The sequence below is a fragment of the Equus caballus genome, chromosome 3 (genome assembly GCF_041296265.1).
Source record: "Equus caballus isolate H_3958 breed thoroughbred chromosome 3, TB-T2T, whole genome shotgun sequence".
NCBI classification, from domain to species: Eukaryota; Metazoa; Chordata; class Mammalia; order Perissodactyla; family Equidae; genus Equus; species Equus caballus.
In genome coordinates this window covers 14151902-14173047 of record NC_091686.1, presented here as the reverse complement: position 1 = coordinate 14173047, position 21146 = coordinate 14151902, and positions in this window count along the sequence as shown.

Here is a 21146-nt window from a genome sequence, read left to right as displayed (position 1 = left end):
ATACTGCTGTTGATCTCATCTGTCTAGTACCAGGCACCATATGTTCAGCCAACCCAAAAACTCTAGAAAGGGTATCCTTCCCTCAATAATAGCTTGAACGGGAGGTGACAAAAGCAATCTGTTTCCCTGTGATTTCTTGATTATGCCCACTGCCACCCCTTTATATTTTCCCGATGAATTTTGGCCAGTTTCATTCTACATCTTCTCTAAACCCTTGGAGTTCAAAAGAGATCTCTGCTAACAGACCCAATGATCTTAGTGTTTTCCTTCTTAAAAGTAGCTCCTCATATGGACTGGAATATATTACCAAGTATGACAATTTTCTTTTGGTTTAATTATAGAGGATATTTCAAAAGATGCACCATGATTCTACATGCATATTTCTTAGAGTCCTCCTCTCTATTACCTTTTTCCCTCTCCATCTTCACTCCTGGCAGTATGGGCGTGGTTTAGCCCAACAATGCAACAAGGTCACACCATGGGAAGTAATGTGTGTGTATAAGAGAGAAGTCTGTTCTTGTGCGGCACTGCACAGAATATGGGAGGCAAAACATTTAAATTCCACTGGACAGCTCTCTCACTGGGTGATGGAGGAGACAGCAGAGATCCCATGTGGACAGAAAACTAAGGAGGTAGGAAGCCCAGTGAAGGGATGTGGTTTGGCAACTTGTGAGGCAGAGTTGGCATGCTCTGGAAGGCAATCTGAAGGTAAGGAAACTTTTCTCTAGACTCAAAGTATATTCATAAGCATTCCTCTTTAGAGATACAAAGAATAGTGTTGTTAATGCCGCCCAAAAAGCATTAATATTTACAGTTGTTGGATGGATTAATGTGAGGAACTGAAGAACTCAATTTATATTTCAGAAAAGATTGTAAGGACTGAGTCTGACATTCCTCTAGGTGATCAAAAATTATATACTTATTTCAAGGTTTCATGTTAATGCTAACTCGGAAAATGTTTTCTCAATACACATATCACCTAGTTGATAAAGTTTACAAAATATGTTACCTGTTTACAAACTTTTCTATATATTAATTTAGAAATGATCACTCTTGAGGTTTATTTTAAATTTTATTTAGCAACGTCTACTCTTTGCATCTTCGAATGTAATGGCATTTCTTTCCTGACTTAATTTGGGGCCTTAATTAATTGTTATATCAGGTCTCTAATTGCTAAAGTACTTAGTGTGCTATGCATCAAACATTAACAAATTGTTGACTAACCAGCTGGATTGCACCTGCAATTATGCATTTGCAGATAAAACTAATTGCCAAAATGTCACCTATGGAGAAGCCAACATTTGGTTCTCTGCCTACAGTGATAAAGGGTGCTGGTGGCTAATGGGTCACAATGTCAAAGGGACTAAGATTCCGTTTATAGGATATTAACTTTCCTCATATTCAGATATCTATTTAACCACTTGATAAATACATTGTGGTTGTTTTGTAAATATTGTCTGTTGATATTAAGACACAGTATTCTTTCTGGGCACAAGTCTTCTCAGTGTGTTGCCAGATTGCAATGGCCAAAGCACGTCTCTCCTGCTTCATACTTTTAGAAATCCTGAAGATGAAATAAAACAGCAGGGCAGAGGAGTTTAAATCTTCAAACTTGCTGAAAAGTGCCTAGCAGCAGTATCCCAACTCTCAAACCGCTGAAACATATCAAGCAGAAATTGACAAGTGGGGCAAAAATGTCACATAGAGGCCATTTTTAGAACATTTAAGACCTACCAAAAACTTAACTTTGGGAACATATTTAGGTTTATACAGCTTTTGTTATAAATTACCTTTTTTTCAGGTTAAAAAAGAAAGAGAAAAGTGCATTTAACAGAACATTGTCTGTATTTTAACATGCTCAGCATTTTTGCTTGCATTTAGCAGGAAATTTTTTCTCAAAACAGACCATTTCTTCTGTCAGATTGAAGAGAAAAATGGAAAGGTTTATATATAAATATTTAAAAATATACACACACATGTGCACAGGCACACACTAAGTTATATAGATTTTCATTTAAAAGAAAAAAATAGAATACATCAACAAAAAATGTCCATAAACCACAGTCTCTGAAGTCTTTATTCCAATTCATGGATGAACACTCAATTTTTGAAAATTAACTACTTTTCTCATCATTTCTCACCATTTTCTGAGTATTGCTTCAGTAGAAACAAATGGATTTTATTTTGGTGACTGAAAATTTCCCAAACACGTCCTTACTGCCTGGAATTCTAAACAAATGGAAAAATATACAAATCATCTAACAGTTGGTCAAAAATTAGGATACCAGGAGAGATTTGTCCATCAGCAGCAGAAATGTGTAACTATTAGTTCAAGGAAATCTAAAGGTAGAATTAGACAGAATCCATACAGACTTAGTCAGGTGCACTGACTTTGAAGAGTGCTATGATATCAACAAATAACAACTGCGTCACATAGTAAGAATGAAAAGGAATAAATATATTAAGCATTCACTGTGTTTCAGGTACTGTGCTAAGCAGTTTATCCACACTTTCTTGTTTGATTAACCTATCAACCCTATGAAGTAAACTCCGTAATTCCTATTTAATATAGAAAGAACTGAGGCTCAGAGGTATTACACGGTAATTTCAAGTTCACATATTTAACGCATGTCAGAGCCAGGGGTTTGATCAACTGACACTAAAAGTCAGTCTCACATTCAATAAACTATTCATATTCCATAAATGTACGGCCATCAGATTCATTGACTTTTAGAATCATTAATTCATTTTTATGTTTATTGTTATAACTAGATATAGATAAGTAGATATATATGTAAATGGAAATAATTATACCTAACCTACCTACATTTTACTGTTGTTATAAATACTAAGTGAAACAATATATATTAGTGTGTGTATACAGTTATGTCCATATCTATATCCATATAACCATACCTTTATCTATTTTTATTTCTCCATTTTGCAGATTCAAAAAGAATAAGTAACTCCCCTGGATTAAAATGATAGTAACTTATCTACTTGGGAGCGAACATAGAGATCTTCCGTTTGGGACATACGCTAGAACATGCTAGAATAAAGTGTCGGTCTCGGCAATCACACATAAAGGATAAAACTTCAATTTCACGGTCACCTTTCTCTGTAATCTAAATGCAATTATCTAAACTTCATGATCTTCAGTTTGCTCGTCTATCAAAGTAAATATATATTCATTCAACAAAGATTTATTGAGCATCTATTATTTTATACACTAATGTCCTAGGTGTGTGGAATACTTTATTGATCAAAACTCAGAAAAAAATATCTTCCCTGGTCAGGTTTACACACAAGTGAGAGAAACAGGTAATAAATAACATGTCCAATAGATAAGTAAATTATTTACTCTGTTGGAAGGTGATAAGTGACATCAGAAAAACTCACACTAGTTCAACACATTTTGAGAGTGAAGTTAGATTAATTATACAATGTACCTAGAATAGGGTTAAGGACACAGTAACTATCCATTCAGGTGTGATTAGCTTATTTTCTTTCTACTCAATTCACCTTGGGTCTCCTTCCATTTGCCACACTCTTTCCCTTAGGGCAAGATATGAGGTGAATACTTACCAGAAACACTCAGTCCTTTCAGAGCTGCAAATACCTAAGTCCTCAAGGACCACTATTCTTTTCCTTTTAAAAACTGTAGTTGTCATAAGAAATAATTGAGTCAAGCCCCTCAACTTTAGTTCTTCAGATGTGAATAGTCAAGAAAGATGCAGAAGAACAAAAGTCTAACAGGATGTCTCTGCTGAAGACCCCTTTCTGCACGAAAACAAAACTTGGAGAGAGGCGAAGATCAAGGCAAAGAAATTCATCATTGCTCCGATGTGGGATAATACACCATATGCCCTTCTATAACTGGGCACAACAGGACATTGGCTAAATGACATTCTTAACGCACCCTATTGTGTTTAGGTACAGAACTGGAAGCCATATGTTGCAATTCAGCCCTTCACATGAACTTCCCGGTTTTCATTGTGTTCTGTTGCATTATTTCACTATCACTTTTGATCTGAATGTGCAAACTGGCTTTGCATTAACAATCAAGAGCTCCCTGAGAATGCTGCAAAGAGAGGTAACTTCTGTTCGCCTCGATGGAAGGCTGTGCAGTCTGCTTCAGCCCTGCTGCTGGCTTCGGCTTAAGAAGGTCCATAGCATCTAGAGAGTGATGTGCAAACTGCTGTGCAGTCAATGGGGCTTACATGAAGTGTGGAGGCTCTCTGTATAAAACAAGACAAAACAAATGCTATTTCAGGTCCTGGCTCGGAGACCCATTGCACTCTGGGTATGGAGACTCCCTCAAGCCCCATTGTGATTTAGACCAGCTTGATCATGTACTCAGTCATCTATGCACTCATTCAACAAAAATTAGCTGATATCTGCTCTGTACCAAACACAAAGCTAGACTCAAGGGATACACGAAGGTGTGAGACACCTCTTCAGAGCCTCATATGCTTCAAGCATGGTGGGAAGCACAGATGTGTTGAGAGGTAATTAAATGCAGCAGAATGCTGATAAAACTATGAGGGGAAAAAGTGCTGTGGAATCACAAAAAACTAGTGACGAATGAGATCTGAATAGAATCTAAATACTCCAAATTAGACATAATGACAGAAAATGTGAGACCACTAAATAGATGTTTACTGGTAGAAAATAGAATGGCATTCAAGGTGGATGAAACGTACCTGTGAAGACATAGAGGCATGACAGTGTGTACTGTGATAACTGCTTCGTAAATTATTTAGGTGTTGAAAAGTTATTTAGTAGCTGAAGTCTGAGTTGGGGCTGGAGATATTTGTAGAGGCTTTCCTAGTAGGTTGAGCAAGATCATGAATGCTGTGAGGGCCACAAGGAAGAGCTTGGACCTTAGATAGAGGTAATGTGCAGCTACTGAGTCCTTTGTAAGCAGGGGAAGGACTTGACAAAGGCTGAGCTTCTTTACTAAGGTATGGACGAATTATGGTTGAAGAAATGTCCACCCTGTTTATTAGAAATGAGAACTTCAGCCAACCTGCACCTTATTCACTTATGGAACTTAGTGTCCTCATTTCCTCATTGAAGCAGAAATGTATATTTATAATCAACTTGTTGCAATTTGGAATGGTTAGTTTATGGAGGCTAGAAATTTAGCACCACCAGATATAAGAAAAGTGAGATTAAAAGAATGTGTGGGGCAAGAACTGTCATGACAATTTCTCCGAAAGATTAGAATAAATGGGATTGAAATGGCACCAGTCTCTGTTATGTTTACAAAAGTATGGGAGTGATGATGTTAGCTTTGAAGCAAAACTAAATAATTGGCTTGGAGTAAAGAGACTAGGGTTAAGATTTTGAGTAAAGGGTGTGGAACAGAACTAGCTGCATATAATAGAGTTTCTCCAGCCCCAATGAGATTATCTGCTCTTAGGCTCTGCAGGTTCCATCTGTAGGAGGGAACGTCACTCATCATCAACATTCCTCACAAACATCATTCTCTTACTAATTGCTAGAAATCTAGCAATTTCTAATGCTAGACCTTCACTGGGAATGTTCCCCTCCTGCCTGTAATTTAAAATATATATATACATCTTTGAATGTCCCAGTTGAGGTTCAAAAGGAGCCTTGCTTAAAAAATTTGACCTTCTATGCTCTTCCCTTTTCTAGTCTCTCATCATTTCCCTCATCTTACCTATTCCAAATCTTAGAAGAAAAAGAGCTTGTATTTAAAAATGAAGGGTCTTTAATGTCTGTCTCAGACTTAGGATAAATCCAACCGATAAAATATTTTCAGAGTAGGCATGATCTGCATAGTATCTCTACTTGGTTTTCAGGCTAGGGTTGCTCCAGGCCAGAGTAAGATAAGAACGAGAACCAGGAGGAAGGAAAGTGAAGAAACATTGAATATGGGCCTGCAGAGAACAGATCATAGTAGTTAAGGAGAGTTCAGATTGATTGAAGGCACAATGGAAACCAGAAAACAGTCCTCGCAGAGTTCTAGGTGGAATCTGAAAGAGAAAGAACGGTAGATAACTTTCTTGAAACGTGAGAGCTGAAGCCAATGGCAAGGGCAGTTTTCCAGAAGTGAATCATATTGTTAGGAAATTGTTAGATTGGAATCTGAGACCTCGCTCCTCAATAAAGTGAATAAACATTTGTATACATGGCCAGAGAGGACAAGAAGACGTCTTGAGATCTTCTTATTTATTCCTTGGCTCTAAGCACCTCTCTTCACCCCCAGTTCTCAAAAATAAAATGATGTGACTTCCGCATGACTGTCTACCCCCATTCTTTGACTTTATATGCATGAAACAGAGTCTGAACTTTACCATGGCCTCTGCATGTCCAAGAGGATGTGCTCTGGAAGAAATATTGCACCACCCAATGGGAGACCCGGATGTGACTATCATCCCTTCTAGTGTCCAATAGATCAGCCAAGTCCAAAATCATTCTACTGCTATAATGCTTAATAGTTGTAACTTATAGTAATTACTAATGCTTTCTTCATCTTGCTTCAGTGGAATTAGCATGCAGAAGGAAAATTCAGTAACCACTCGTGCTAGGGACAGGGTAAGGCATTACAGATACACACAAATATTTTTCATCACCAATTCTTTCAACAACCTTGCAAGGTAAGAGTTCTTGCCTTTTCTAGAAGAGTAAATTTAGACTTTTAAAGATGAAATATTTTGCACAGGGATAACCAACTAGAAGTAGTAGAATAGGAATGATAATAAGTCCATCAGAACAGAGTCAATGCTTCTACCCTCTGCTCCCGCATAGTGTCTTTCAGTATATTATGCAAAAGTAAACAAACTCTGAATCTCATTCAAGATCTCTGGGCAGATGTTTCAACTTCACGACCTGACTTTTGGCTAACTACAAGGGAGATGTGGCAGGGATACTGGGGCAGACATCTGGCACAGCCGTTCCAGTGGCATTGATGTAGTTTTTGTTGGAGTAATTTTACCTATGAAATTCTGTCTTTCATCTCTGAATGACCAAGCACTTCCCCTGAAGCACTAAGGGAATTTGAATTATGCAAGGGAACCTAAGAAGTTCAAAGAAGGACTGCTATTTTCATCCAGGTAAGGTTTTAAAAAAGTTAATTTGATTAGAAGCGTACTTTTTTCTAAAGAACATTAGTCCAAATTCCCATTAAGCTGTCTTCTGCTTTTGGCATGGTTATCATCCTATCGTTCCATCATCCTGGTGTTTACTCTCATTGTAGTACCTTCATACCTGTATGCAAAATGTTGAGGTAGTGCATTCTCCAGTTGCTCATAGGAGGCACCTAGCAGTCTCCTTAGATGCAGATTCTACAGCCCTACCTCAGGCATAATAAATCAGTCTCTGAAAATGAGAGCCTAAAATGTAGATTTTAATACTTAGAGGAGAATCCACTGGCATTTAGAACTTACAGAGCATGTTCACATGCATTACTTTATCCGATCTCTCCAATAGCCCTTTGTGGGAAGGAATATGATCAGAATTTTTGAAAGTTGAGGTGAATTTTCCAAGGAAAATCACATGGGACTAAACTTTCAGACTGCTTACCTATAAGCACAATACTCTTTCCAGTCTTTTGCCAATGCAATGACATAAAGAAAGGCCACATGATGGAGAATCATGGTGCTGTGTAAGATTTATCTAGAGGCAGAATGGAAGTCGATTGATTGTGCTTCCTGGAATGCTATGTTGAGAAGGGTTATGAAGCTACATTTGGGCTGAGAAAGGGGGTGATGTTTTGTGTCTGACATGCATGTGGAAGTGTTGCATGATGGCTCACACGCTTAGGGTTTACTAACTATAATATGCACCCGATTTCTTACACCTGGTCAGTCTCTTCTTATTTTTGCTTCCTTCTCTAATTATAATCTATTTCAAGCTAATTTTCCACCAGACTCTTAATGATCTCAAGCTGGAGTCCTTTTATAGTATTTTCATAGAGCAATCCAAATATCTGTTTACTCCATATCTACATCTGCCATCTTCACTGATGTTGAAAAAGATCTGACCAATGTATAATATGGCTCCACTAGAAATTTACGGTGTTGATCTTAAAGAATAAAACAGTCTTCGTGTACAAACAAGTCAAACAGAAAAACTTCTCATAATTTTGTATGGCAGTGTGGAAATTATTAATTCTAGATAATTTCTTTTTTAATTGTAATATCCCTTCAAAAATACATATACATATACCTTCAAAATATAGTTTGTATAATTGAACCAAGTTTAACAGGAACTTTCGCAGTTTTAGTAAGAATTCAGAAGTGAATGCATCTATATTACATTGACATAAAGGAATGTGCACATGCATGCAAAAACACGCACATAGAAACATATCTAAAAAATGGTAACAGCGCTTGTCCTTCTAGCTCTATTTGTAACTTTATGAGGCAACCAAATGTCATGTGGGACATAAATGTTTTAGGAAGACAGATATCTGATTTCAAATAGAGTCTCTGAGCCTAACTCTAGCAGTTTGTCTTTTTGGAAATCATCATAAATATGTACATTTACACACACACACATGGCACTATAATCTTGTGGGGTGAATATATTATCTACACGTACTAAATGAAAAAAATATGCAAGGGAGCTTAAGCAATATGCTCAAGGTTATAGATGTAGCCAGTGCTAGATATGGTTAGAACTCAAACCCAGGTTTTCATACCCTAAGTATGTGCTTTTCTCACTATATAGCTGTGCAGACCTGCAAACGAAATATTTCAAGTCAAGGAGAGACTGAAAAAAGCAAAGGGCTATTTTATGAGTAAGATGATTTTGTAATCACGTGAGCCCTTGTTGTTTTAGCAACACTGGCAGCCCAGCCTGCTTTGTATATGCTGATGTCCTCAGAGAAGTAATAGGGTTTTTCTGGGCATCCCACCGTAAGCATGTGCCATTCTGTATATGTAAAAACAGTTATCAAAAGAAGAAAAAGAAAAGAAAGAAGAAAAATGATTGTGCGATATGTGTAAAACCAAGGATAATCTCTATAGCGAGAACTAATTGATCAGGGCACATACTGATTTGATTTGAGCTTTTTTAGGACTCTTTATTCCTTATTTGTTCATTCATTCAGTGCATTTTGCCTGCTAGGTGTTATCACCTATAGAATCTCATTTAATTCTATTAATAATTTCAACAAAGAAGGAAAGAGGAAAATAAGGGAAAGGGAGAAAGAAGGAGGGGAAGAAGCAAGACTGTGTATGATTTTCCTTACATTATGGCACCTTGAGGCAGAAAAACAAAGACAACCCAAAATTTGATTTCAAATACAGAGGGCTTACTTATGAAAACTTACAGTAAGATTCACACACCTTTCCTTGGCTTTATAAAAGGACATTTAGCAGCTCTGTTAGGTAACCTCAGAAAGACACTGGCATTCCAGGTAGCTATAATTGGTCTGTGCTTGAAGGTGACAGTGAATGGTAAACACATGAGAAACAAGATGCACTGCTGAGTGACCTTGGAGAAGACTGCCTTCAGCGCTGGGCTGGGGACAGTCGCGTCATTATCAGGGACTGGGAGCACCAGGCTGCTGGAATAATCAGACATTGGAGGACATTTTCACAGGGGGCAGCTCCTGGGCACCAACCTCTCACGCACACATTATGGCACCAGGTGCTTTTGATTATGTGAAGACACGTGAGCTCTACCTTGAGGTGCATCAGTGTTCCAGCTGGAGGTATTAAACGTCTCCACAGGTAAAGCAGTGTATTAAGAGCTTTGCCACTTAGGAGCCTCTTAACAGCTGACAATCCACAACTACTCCTGTCCCCTCTTGTTTCATCTGAGACATTAAGTGACACTGCTCTTATCAGTTTGGCTGCAAAGTCATTAATTTTATGTCTGAAATGGAGAGAAAAAAGGCAAATCTTCTTAGCTTTTGAGATGTCAAGTGAATTTCACAAAACCCTGAAAGAAAAAGTTCACGTTTCTTCAGATTTAAGATGATATGAGAAGGATGACTGACTGGCATTGTTCAATGACTGGAACAATTATAGGAACTCTTCTATGTGTCATGGTCTTGAATCAATCAAAGTAATCAAAAAAATTGTCAAAAGTCCCCACTGCAGTAAAGACAAAAAGTAACCCTCAGTAATACCATGGACAGGAAGTTAAATTCATACAAAAGGAAACAATCAGACCATAAAATTCCATACTAACCCAACTTTAGCCAAATCAAAATGCTTAATAGTAATGAGAATAATATCTATAAGATGCTGTTTTTTTAAGACATTATGCTAACTTCTTTGTTTTTAAAGTCTTTGGTGAGGAATAGTGGCCCTGAGATAACATCTGTTGCCAATCTTCCTCTTTGTTCTTGAGGAAGATTGTCCCTGAGCTAACACCTGTGCCAATCTTCCTCTGTTTTGTATGAAGGGTGCCACCACAACATGGCTTGATGAGTGGTGTGCAGGTCCGCACCTTGGATCCAAACCCACAAACCCCGGGCCACTGAAGCAGAGCAGGTGAACTTAACCACTACACCACTGGGCCGGCCCAGCTAAATTCTTTGTATGCTTCAGCTTATTTAATCCTTACAGACCTCTTCAGGTGGGTGCTATAATCATACCAATTGCTTAAATGATGCAATTGGGGCTTAGAGAGATTAAGTAATTTTCTATGATTGCATAATTAGTAAAAGGTAAGTCTGAGAATAGAGCCATGCTTCATTTGGCGTGCTTCCTTTCTTTATTGTTTATAACTTTTTGTGAAGACATAAACATAATTTCCTCAAACACAATGTTAAATCCACTCTCTCTAATTTCTTTGGTCATCTGGAACATTACCATCATTTTACATTGTGGCATCTTTTCCTTATGACATACATAAAATTTTATTTCAGATAACTGGAGCTTGAGAATTCCTATGACATGCTTTATCCGTTCCTTCATTTTGTTCAAATCAAGGATTTGGAATTCAAATTCAGAAATTGAAAGAACAGTTAGAAAATACATCTCAGAGGTTTTTTTTTTTTTTAATATACTGTTCACGTTTTACAAAGTGAATGTAGTTATCTCAGTTAAAGATGAAACAGACCAGATATTCCTGATTCCAATATTTCCCTTATAACCACTCTGTACTTAAAAAGCAAGAGTCAGAGTTAGAGATTACATGTTGATTTTCAATAACTGATTCAAATTGTAATTTAGGAGCTGGAAAAAGAGAGTAAAAGGGTTTTCTACAATAGATTTTAAATCCCAAACTACTACTTTCCATCTTTCAGGTAACTTGGGAAGGAGGCTATAGATGTACTAAATGTTCACCATCTTACAAGCAATTCATATATGCTCACTCTCTAGGGAAACCCAATAATTGCTGCATAGAATGAGAAGCATGTTTTCAATTTAGAAGAACAGGAAAACTACAGTAGAGAAATAGTGTAAAATAATGTAAGAAAAGCTTCACAGGGCTCTATACCGACATCAAAGAAAAAAACAAGCTCAGCTCCCCCTGGGCTGTATATCGCTTCAGTCAGCAGACTTTGCTGGGAATTCCCGATTCTGATGGAGAAGGCAGGGAGGCCGCACTGCTGAGTGATGCCTCTGCACACAGACACTTTTAGATTGCCGTCCAGAGCCCAGATGTCAAAAAGGGGCTGATCAGGGGAGAAATCCATTGTTTATTTTACTACAACTTCTGCCTCCTATTAGTGAAGAGGAAAGCATTCTCTTTTTGCTCTGGATATAGAGGGATTTCAAAAAGTAAAAGAGGTTGTAACATAAGTATCACCATTTTTATTTTGAAGCACAGTAGCAATTGTCAATGAGGAAACATCAGCCAGACATATCATAAAGCTAATTAAAATTATGTCAGGAAATAAACTAATTAGGACACCAGTGTACAGAGATATGTCATTGTGTCATTCTAGTAAAACAGAAAGAAGAAAGCATTGAAATTCTCAAAAAAAAGTTACATGAAATGGAGAATTTCATACAACAGCGAGAAAGCAAATTAATTACTGCTTCACTCAACACCAACAGAGAGCATAATCGAAATAAGAACCTCTAGAGATGTGTTTAAAGATTAAAAAAATAACTTGTTTTTCAGCTAGCAGTTGTTTGCCTCATCCTGATGTCCTATTACTTTGTCAAAGTGACTCCTTACTCTCTCTGAGCACAGGAAGGAAGTCACTTAAAGTCTCAGGAATATATAAGAGGGGAAAGCCCCACTAAAGCAAGTGAAATCCTGACAGTGGGTATACCTTTAAAGGCCTGAGTGTTTAAAACTATGAAATGCATTTGCATGAGGTGCTGACACGCTTCACTGTGAGGAGAGAAAACACAAGCAATATTACAGCTCTTCAGTGTCTGAAATCCATTTTTGTACATGAGCTACTGGTCATGTCCTTGCAAATTTCTCAAGCTGCATCCCCATAAAACAAAAAAATTGGGCGCTGTCAGCAGAAAAGGAGCATTTTGAATACATCAGTCAGAAAACAAGCACATCAGGAAAACAGACTTAAGAAAAGGTCAAATGGGAGGTTCTAGAAACTCACTAAAAGCTCTCACGTGAATGCCTGTATCTATCTATTCAGAAACTGATACACTGCTGACTACCACAAACTTGCATTTTACATGATTCATGCTCATTTAATCTCCCATATCAAAACTTAATTAAATATTTCTATATCTGGCTTCTTGGTATGCTTTTGAAACTTTCCAAATAATTCCCTTAAGCCTTGAGAACTCCTGAAAAATATATTTATGAGTACAAAGAACTCTGCTAGAAGTCACCATGGTTAATTACAGTGAAACAATCTTTGTGATTGGTATCATGTACAAAGTTAATTGTCTCATTAACCCTAGCCATTATAATCTAGTCCCATTATAAAGGAGAATCCAAAGAAGGGCTAGAAATAAAATATAAATAATGACATCAAAATAGTATATATTCCTCCATTGTGATCTTTAAGATTTAAAGGCATGTCTTTTCAGGTTAATAGCTAATAAGTGCTGTCATGTCAAGATGATAGACTGATGGAGAACTGGCTTTGCTGTGTTAGTGGCATCTTTGGATATCTTAGCACATTTCAGATTCGTTATCTTTGTTTCTCTTCACCATTTCTATCTCTAGGAAACAGAAAATGAAATAATTATTTGAAATGGAAGAAACAAGTCCTTCAATATTCAATAAATCTCTTGAGGGAGATAATGGAGAATGTGCGCAATCTTCTAGTGACCCCTGTGTCCATAGGGCTAGAGCAAGGAAGCATTTAAGAAAATTCTAGCCTGGTAGCTGGAATATGTGATGAAGTGACCGACTTTGACCACCATTAATAGGGAAGTAGCATCAAGTGTGAGAAAAGGTTCATTCGTTGTTCCGTAAGAAACTGAAAAGCTGAACTCTAAAGGTTTAAAGATGATTTAATACGTGATGATGAACCAGATATTGGAGTCACCTGGAAAAAGTAGATTATGATTTAGTGATGGTTTGACTCAGGTATTGCTAACTAAATGTATTCCTGTCTCAGTTGTATTTTATTGACCCAGATATTATATATCAAAATAAAACAATAAAATATAAAAATGACAAGAGTTACCAGTGACTACTTACTATATTAATAACCATTAATTAAATATTTACCTATGCTTGGTAAGTACTTAATTTACTTTTTTATTCCTATTTAATCTTCACAGTACCCTATTTGGTAACTAATTGTCTCCATGTTACAGAAGACGTTGAGACTGAAGTGCCCAATATGGCTTGATCTCTTCTCAGGTAGGGAAACACACTGACCATCTGTATCACTCTGACTGCCTGAAAAAAGAAAAGAGGCTATATAATATGATACCTATGTGTAAACCTTTTAGCCCTACAAACTAGAAATGTGTGACCTGGCACACTAGTAAACATGGACAATTAATGCACTGGTCTCTGTCCAATAAAGTGTGTGCCCAGTTGCCTTAGGGGATGAATAAGGAAGTGTGCAGGGAGAATTTAGGAGATGTGATAAGAAACAGGAACTCAGAGAGATTCCTTTTTTTATAGACAGAATAAGCCATTAAATAGTTTTCTTTATGATTTGGTTTATTTTTATTTAATTTGGTGGATCTTTGGTCATATGCTCTACTAAAGAGCATAATATGAAAGAGCTCAATGTAAGCAGCTTTTATTAATAATCATAATCTTACAGTATATTCTCATAAAAGGCATTTCCACATATTTTACACAGTAACATAAAAATTTTTTGAAAGCCTTAATGGAAAATAAACTATAATAATTTCATAGTTAAAAGAGATTTTTTTTTCTGTATTATTTCTCAATAACTAAACTCCCTACTATTTTCCAGAGAAGCAATAAAATTTACGTAAGGAATCTGGGTTGGTTAAGAGATTTTTAGAGAAAGATAAAAAGTGTGAGCAACAGAATGAAGCCTCCAGGGAATAGGGGTGGGGGGTTATAAAGAGCTGTTTTTTCTCTCTTTAGAGTTCATCCCAATTTGGGATCAGTGGTAGTACAGAAACTTCTAGAATAAAGATACTTGAACAAGGACCCAATTGCTATGGAGATTGACTCTAAAATATGGCAGTTACTCTTTGGGTTGTTAAAGAAGTGGATGGGAAGATGTCTGCTGTCATTCCCTTGTTATATTAGGATATTCTCGCCTGCGCTGTTTCTCGGGTCCTGGCCACTCTTGATTCCAATTTTCTTCCTCTCATCCTCATTACTCAGTCTCTTTTGTATCCTGCTAATTTTCTTTTCTATCTTTATTACGTTCTGATGTTCACATATCTTCACATATAGCTGAATTTGTACGTGCTGAACTCTGGAGGACTTAATCTAGAAAATAAATCTATGAAGAAAAAACTAGTTGCCTAAAGCGCCAGCACCCTTATCATCAAATATGCTAAAGGACAGTGCACAGAGTGAGTACTTGGTGAGGAATTATGGACTGCTCTACGGGACCAGGACCCAGGGCTTGTAGAACACGTAACATCTTTCCATACTTTCCAACCATGGGGCTTTGACTGGTTGTTCTTTGAAATTTATCGTTTACAATTTCAACTTAATAAAAAGCAATCTTAGAAAGAATTCTTCAGTTTCATTTCTTACTCACTTTTTTTTGGCCCTTTTCCCTGTGTCAAGGGCTTGTGATTGTAATTTAAAGAACCTGTTGAAAGTAGCTTATGGTTAAAGGGTAGTAATTGTGAACACAATTCAATTCTTTAAATATCCATTAGGAAATAAACAAAAAGAAAGAAAAGCATACCTCTTGGAGGCCAGAACTTGAATTAAAAATTCGAAAACTAAAGCTTTTTCCCAGTTCTCGTTTGTAGTGATTGTGTGGTCTAATTTTTCTTTGTGTGTGTATGTGGGTGTGTGAGCTCATTTTCTGTGTGCTTGTGTCTGCTCCCCGAATAAAAGTTTAATCTTCTGAGGAGTAGTTTTTCCTCCAACACTATGCTGGCTAGCTTGTGTCTCTGGGTTTCCACGGCCCTGACTCTTATTTCATCCCAGTAGATAAATCAGCTTAGCGATCTCATAAATGTAGGCCCTATTTCTCTTCTTTTCATTATTAAGTGAAATCAAGTAATTCACCACCCAGACAATTAGGGGGACAGGTGCCTATCTTTCATCTGATCAGTATTTGTCAGTGGGTCAAGTTACAAAAATAATATAACTTCAGCAATTTCTGTGGGCATGGTATATCTCAGAGAAGCTGGTAAGAAATGGGTAAGGCAGGCACTCAATTATATGTCTAGGTATATTCTTGCATTGCAGTCATACATGCATGCAATAAACAAAGATGTATTCAGAATACCAAAGGCCCTATAGAATCCTCTAGAGGTTTAGAATGACTCACTGTATCTTTGTTTAAGTACATTTTTATTTTTTTATTTCCCCACTGCAAAGAGATTTTCTTATAGCTATGCTGAAAGATTATTAAGCAAACTAATAACTAGCCCAAAGAGCTCATTATTAATTGCAAATCATCCTAAATAATCTATATCAATAGGTGAAAAGAGAAAATATCTTAAAGAAAGACTAATGGAAACCTGCATATTAGCTATCAAGCAACTTGTAACTATATATTGTATAATACAAATTTTCAACGATATTCCAGTGAATTGGTTTGCTATTATCTTCATCATAAACAGCAAGAAAATAATTAAATGACAATTAAACATAAATATTACTGAAATTACCAAACCATATTATGCAGGTTTAGGAAATGGCTTTAAGAAAAAGATGACATCAATAATTATTTAGGATGTATAACTAATTCATGTACAATACAGATATATGCCTGGTTACATATTGCTTTCATATTTTATGGTTTGATGAAAGCATGCATAGGAAAGGACCCAATGAGGCGAGTTTTATAAACTATCTTTGATAGCTCATATGTAGAATCCAGTCATTTAGTAGGTTTCAAAGCATATTGATTTTAACCTGGAAAATATCATGAGTAAAATGCTTAAAGTTCTATAAAATGTCTGCAATATTTAGTCAAAAATAGTTAACAGTAAATATACAATTGTCTTGCCAAAGTAAGTGCACACATACACACATATGCGTGCACACGCCCGTTATTACTATGAAGTATGCCACAAATTCTCTATTGCATTAAATGAGATGGAGCAGAAAATGTGATATTATATTCCAGAACCCTATTAAAAATTCTTTATCTGAAGTTTATTTGAAACCTACCCTTCTAAGTAATCAACATGATAATTATTTCAGGAATCTGGCTTTTTTTTTTTTTTTTGGTAATTATATTTAGAAGGACTGACACTTAAATGGATAGTATCAGCTATATAAATGCTTACAGTATATTATTATACTTTAAAATTTTATTCATAGCAGTTTTGTAGAACTCAGTTGCTTATAATTTGCTGTAATTGCTCCTCAAATAGAGCATTAAGTTTTATGGCTTCATATTTTCCTTGACTTAAAAGGCTTTATTACCATAACAATGCACAGAAAATGGAAATATTGATACCCATAACCTCTAAGTAATGTTTGCTTATTATTTAATGTAGGGATATGCAGCTTAATTCTAAATGAATCAGAAAGTGCCAAGGAATTTTTTTTCCCCTCCTAACATATTATTTCTGTCCTAACAGTCTTAGGACTCTTAAAGAATAGAAACATTCTATTTTATTATGCATTTTTGTGTATAACAAGGCAGAGGTCTCTGTTAACATCTGAAATAAAAAGAACAGTGTTCTAATTTAAACCTTGGTTTCTTATTTTTCCACAGACCGATGCCCTTTGTGGGAGCATGGAAATTTATAGCCAAGCCCAGATCTATTAGGATCAAGACATAAAAGAAAAAAAAAAAAGGTTTTTAGTGCAGAGGGAAATAACCTTTTACAATATTAATAAAGGCTCTCTATACTTACTATATTTCTTTGACCTATAATGTCAGAAATATAGATTACACCCTTAAATCATGCACTTCCAGCTTCATATCAAATTTGCACCATTCGGCTTTATCACAAATGTGTCCAGATTTTTACAACATCTGGCACATTTATAGCAATTAGTTCTGGACAGGCTGTAGTGCCGCCAGTCTCGATTGCACAGTCCAAGAACATACACAAATTATGATTAGTAATGATTTATTCAATGAAGAAGTAATTCATCTTAGTCAGGTAAAGCCTAAAACTACAAAAATTGACAGTTGTGACTTGTGCTATGGTTTTCTTCAATATCATCAAGTTCTTTCTAAATGTTAAACCAAATGAATATAAAAAATGAAAAGCAATTGAAATAAACCCTATGCCATAGTAAACCGTTCTTTTTCCCCATAGGATAAAGCGGTAAAATTGTACCACTTTTACTAATCTTTTCAAAATAGATGAGTAAAGTACAGTATTTGGAACACTGTGAGAGATCTTATAAATTTTGATTAATTCACTTTTATCACCAATTGGCTAAAAGCCTTCTTTCATTTATAAAGAGTGTCATATATGAAAACCTCATAAAAGGTTTGAATTATGATTAATGATGATTTTTGGAAGCGTTGAACTAGGATTCATGGTTTTTCTCTATCTCCTGTATATTGGAATTTCTTTCTCCTTCTTCTATGCCTATCTGCATTCTGTTTATGCTTCCAGTTCTGCAAGATGCTTTCCTTAGTAACTTACTTGAAGATTTTGCACTGGTCACAGAATTTGGAATTGATTGCATTTATCTTGCTCTATTACTATTTCACTTACTGATGGTAATGGAACAGTCTTAGTTGTGTCCATATCTTGTGTATTCTGTATTCTTCACAGTGTTGACTACTGTATCAGGTACATAATAGGTACCTTAAAAATCCTTGCTCCTCTGTTCTGGAAAAGACATGAGTGCTATGGTTCATTTTAGCACATCTTCAGAAGAGTAAGTCTTTTCTTATATCACATTGATAATAAAATTTGCAATACGATCTCAGCTTTAAGAAACTATACAGACGTCCAACAAAAGTCTGTGCTCCTCTTCCATCCTGCACATAAGTAGGGACATAAAGACTAATTATCTCCAATGGAAGGAGATGTGTCTGCTCGATTCTCTCTTTCTATTTGCGGAGGACCCATCATTGACTCAAGGCCCTAGAAGATAGCTGAACTACTAGATAAAAGGAGAATTAGAAGAGAACCATTTACTGATCAGTAACACTCATTTTGACTTTATGTGAATGAGATATCATCTTCCACAGTGTTAAGTTATTGAAATTTGGGAGTTCCTCTGTTTGAGGAGCTGTTATTAGTGTGACTAAATAGAGATCATCATTCTTATTTTTATCTCTAAATTGAATTGCTTTATTGTTTCTATTCTCCTAAATAGGCTTCTATTATTTTTTTCATGATTAAGGTTTTCATTTTATATATTATTTTGTACCTGTAAAACAAAACAAAACAAAACAAAACAAATCCTGCCAGAATTAATCTTCCATGTGTCAGTAGAAAGGCATTTTTCATATTAGTACACTTCTTGCTATGTGGATAATTTGATAATCAACCTGATCTTAATGCAATGGCATTGATCTCGTGGGTTTTGGGCTAAGTCCAAGCACTTGCTGGATGATTAGAGATCATCTTCCTTTGTCTATTACTGGCCCAGGTACTCTCACTGTATCTAGTCGTTTCTCAGGGATAAATTTTCAATTCATACTCTTTCTTTTTCTTTTCTATTTTCCTCCAGTTTTATTGACATATAATTGACAAATAAACATTATATATATATTAAGGTGTAAAATGTGATGATTTAGTGTATATATACACATTGTGAAATGATTACCACAATTAAGCACATTAATACATTCAATACCTCACATAGTTACTTTGTGTGTGTGTGTGTAGTGAGAACACTTAAGATCTATTCTCTTTTACAAATTTCAAGTACACAGTACAGTATTATTAAATATAATCACCATGCTGTACATTAGATCCCCAGAACTTATTCATCTTATAACTAAAAGTTTGTACCCTTTGAAAAGTATCTCCCCATTTCTTTCACCCCAAACACCTGGAAACCATCATAATGATTCTGTTGAGTTTGACTTTTTTAGTTTTCACATGTAAATAAGATCACACAGTATTAGTCATTCTGTGTCTGGTTTATTTCACTTAGCATCGTGTCCCCCAGTTTCATCTATGTTATTGCAAGTGGCAGGATTTTCTTTTTTATGGCTGAGTAATACTTCATTGTACCACGTATGCCACATTTTCTTTGTCTATTCATCCACTGATGGACACTCAGGTTCTTCCCACATCTTGGCTATTGTGAATAATTTTACAATGAACATGAAAGTGCAGTTGTCTTTTGAGATAGTGTTTTCAGTCCCTCTGGACCTATACCCTTAAGTGGGATTGCTGAATCATATGTTAGTTCTCTTTTTAATTTCTCAAGGAAACTTCATACTGATTTCCATAACTGCTGTACCAATTTACCTTTCCGCCAACAATTTTCAAGGTTTTTTTTTTTTTTCCACACCTTGCTAACACTTTTGTCTTGTCTTTTTGCTAATAGCCACCCTAACGGTTGTGAGATGGTATCTCATTGTGGTATTGATTTGCATTTCCCATGATTAGCTATGTTAGGCATGTTTTCATATATCTATTGGCCTTTTCTTATGCCTTCTTTAGAAAAACATCTATTTAGGCCATTCTTTTTAAATGAAGACTTTTTGAGAGCAATTTTAGATTCACAGCAAAAATGAAGGGGAAGAGGAAGGGAAGGGAAGAATATTTCCCATATACCTCCTGCCCCCATACACACATAACCTCCCCCACTATCAACATCGTCCCGCAGAGTGGTACATTTGTTGCAACTGATGAACCTACATTGACAGATCATAATCACCTAAAATCTATAGTGTGCATAACAGTTCATTCTTTGGGTCTTATATTCTATGACTTTGACAAATGTGTAGTGACATGTTTTCATCATTGTGGTATCATGCACACTATTTTTACTGCTCTGCCTATTTAACCCCTTCCACTCCCAACACTTGCCAAACATTGACCTTTTTTCCTTTTGATTTGTTTCCGTAGTTTTGGCTTTCATAGAATGTCATATGATTGGAATCACACAGTATGTAGCGTTTTCACATTGGCTTCTGTCAGTTAGTAATATGCATTTAACTTTCTTCTATGTGTTTTCACTGCTTAGTACCTCTTCTTTTTAGCACTGACTAATATTCCTTTGTCTGGATTGTATCACAGTTTATTTATCCATTCACTTACTGAAGGACATCTTGGTTGTTTCCAAGTTTTGCCAATTATAGATAAAGCAGCTGTAAACATCTATGTGCAGGTTTTTTGAGGACATCGTTTTTAACTCCTTTGGGTAAATATCAAGGAGTATGATTAATAGATCACATGGAAACAGTGTGTTTAATTTTGTAAGACCGCCAAACTGTTTTCCAGAGCAGCTATATCATTTTGCATCCGGATCAGCAACGCATGAGAGTTCCTGTTGCTCCGCATCCTCACCAGCATTTGGTGTTGTCAGTGTTCTGGATTTTAGCTTTCTAACGGCTGTGTAGTGGTAGCACATTGTTGTTTTAACTTGATTTTCCTTGATGACATATAGTGTGGAGCTTCTTTTCATATGCTTATTTGTCATTTGTCTTATCTGTCATCTTATTTGTCACCTTCTTTGGTAAGGTGTCTGTTCAGGTCTTTAGCCTATTTTTTTAATCA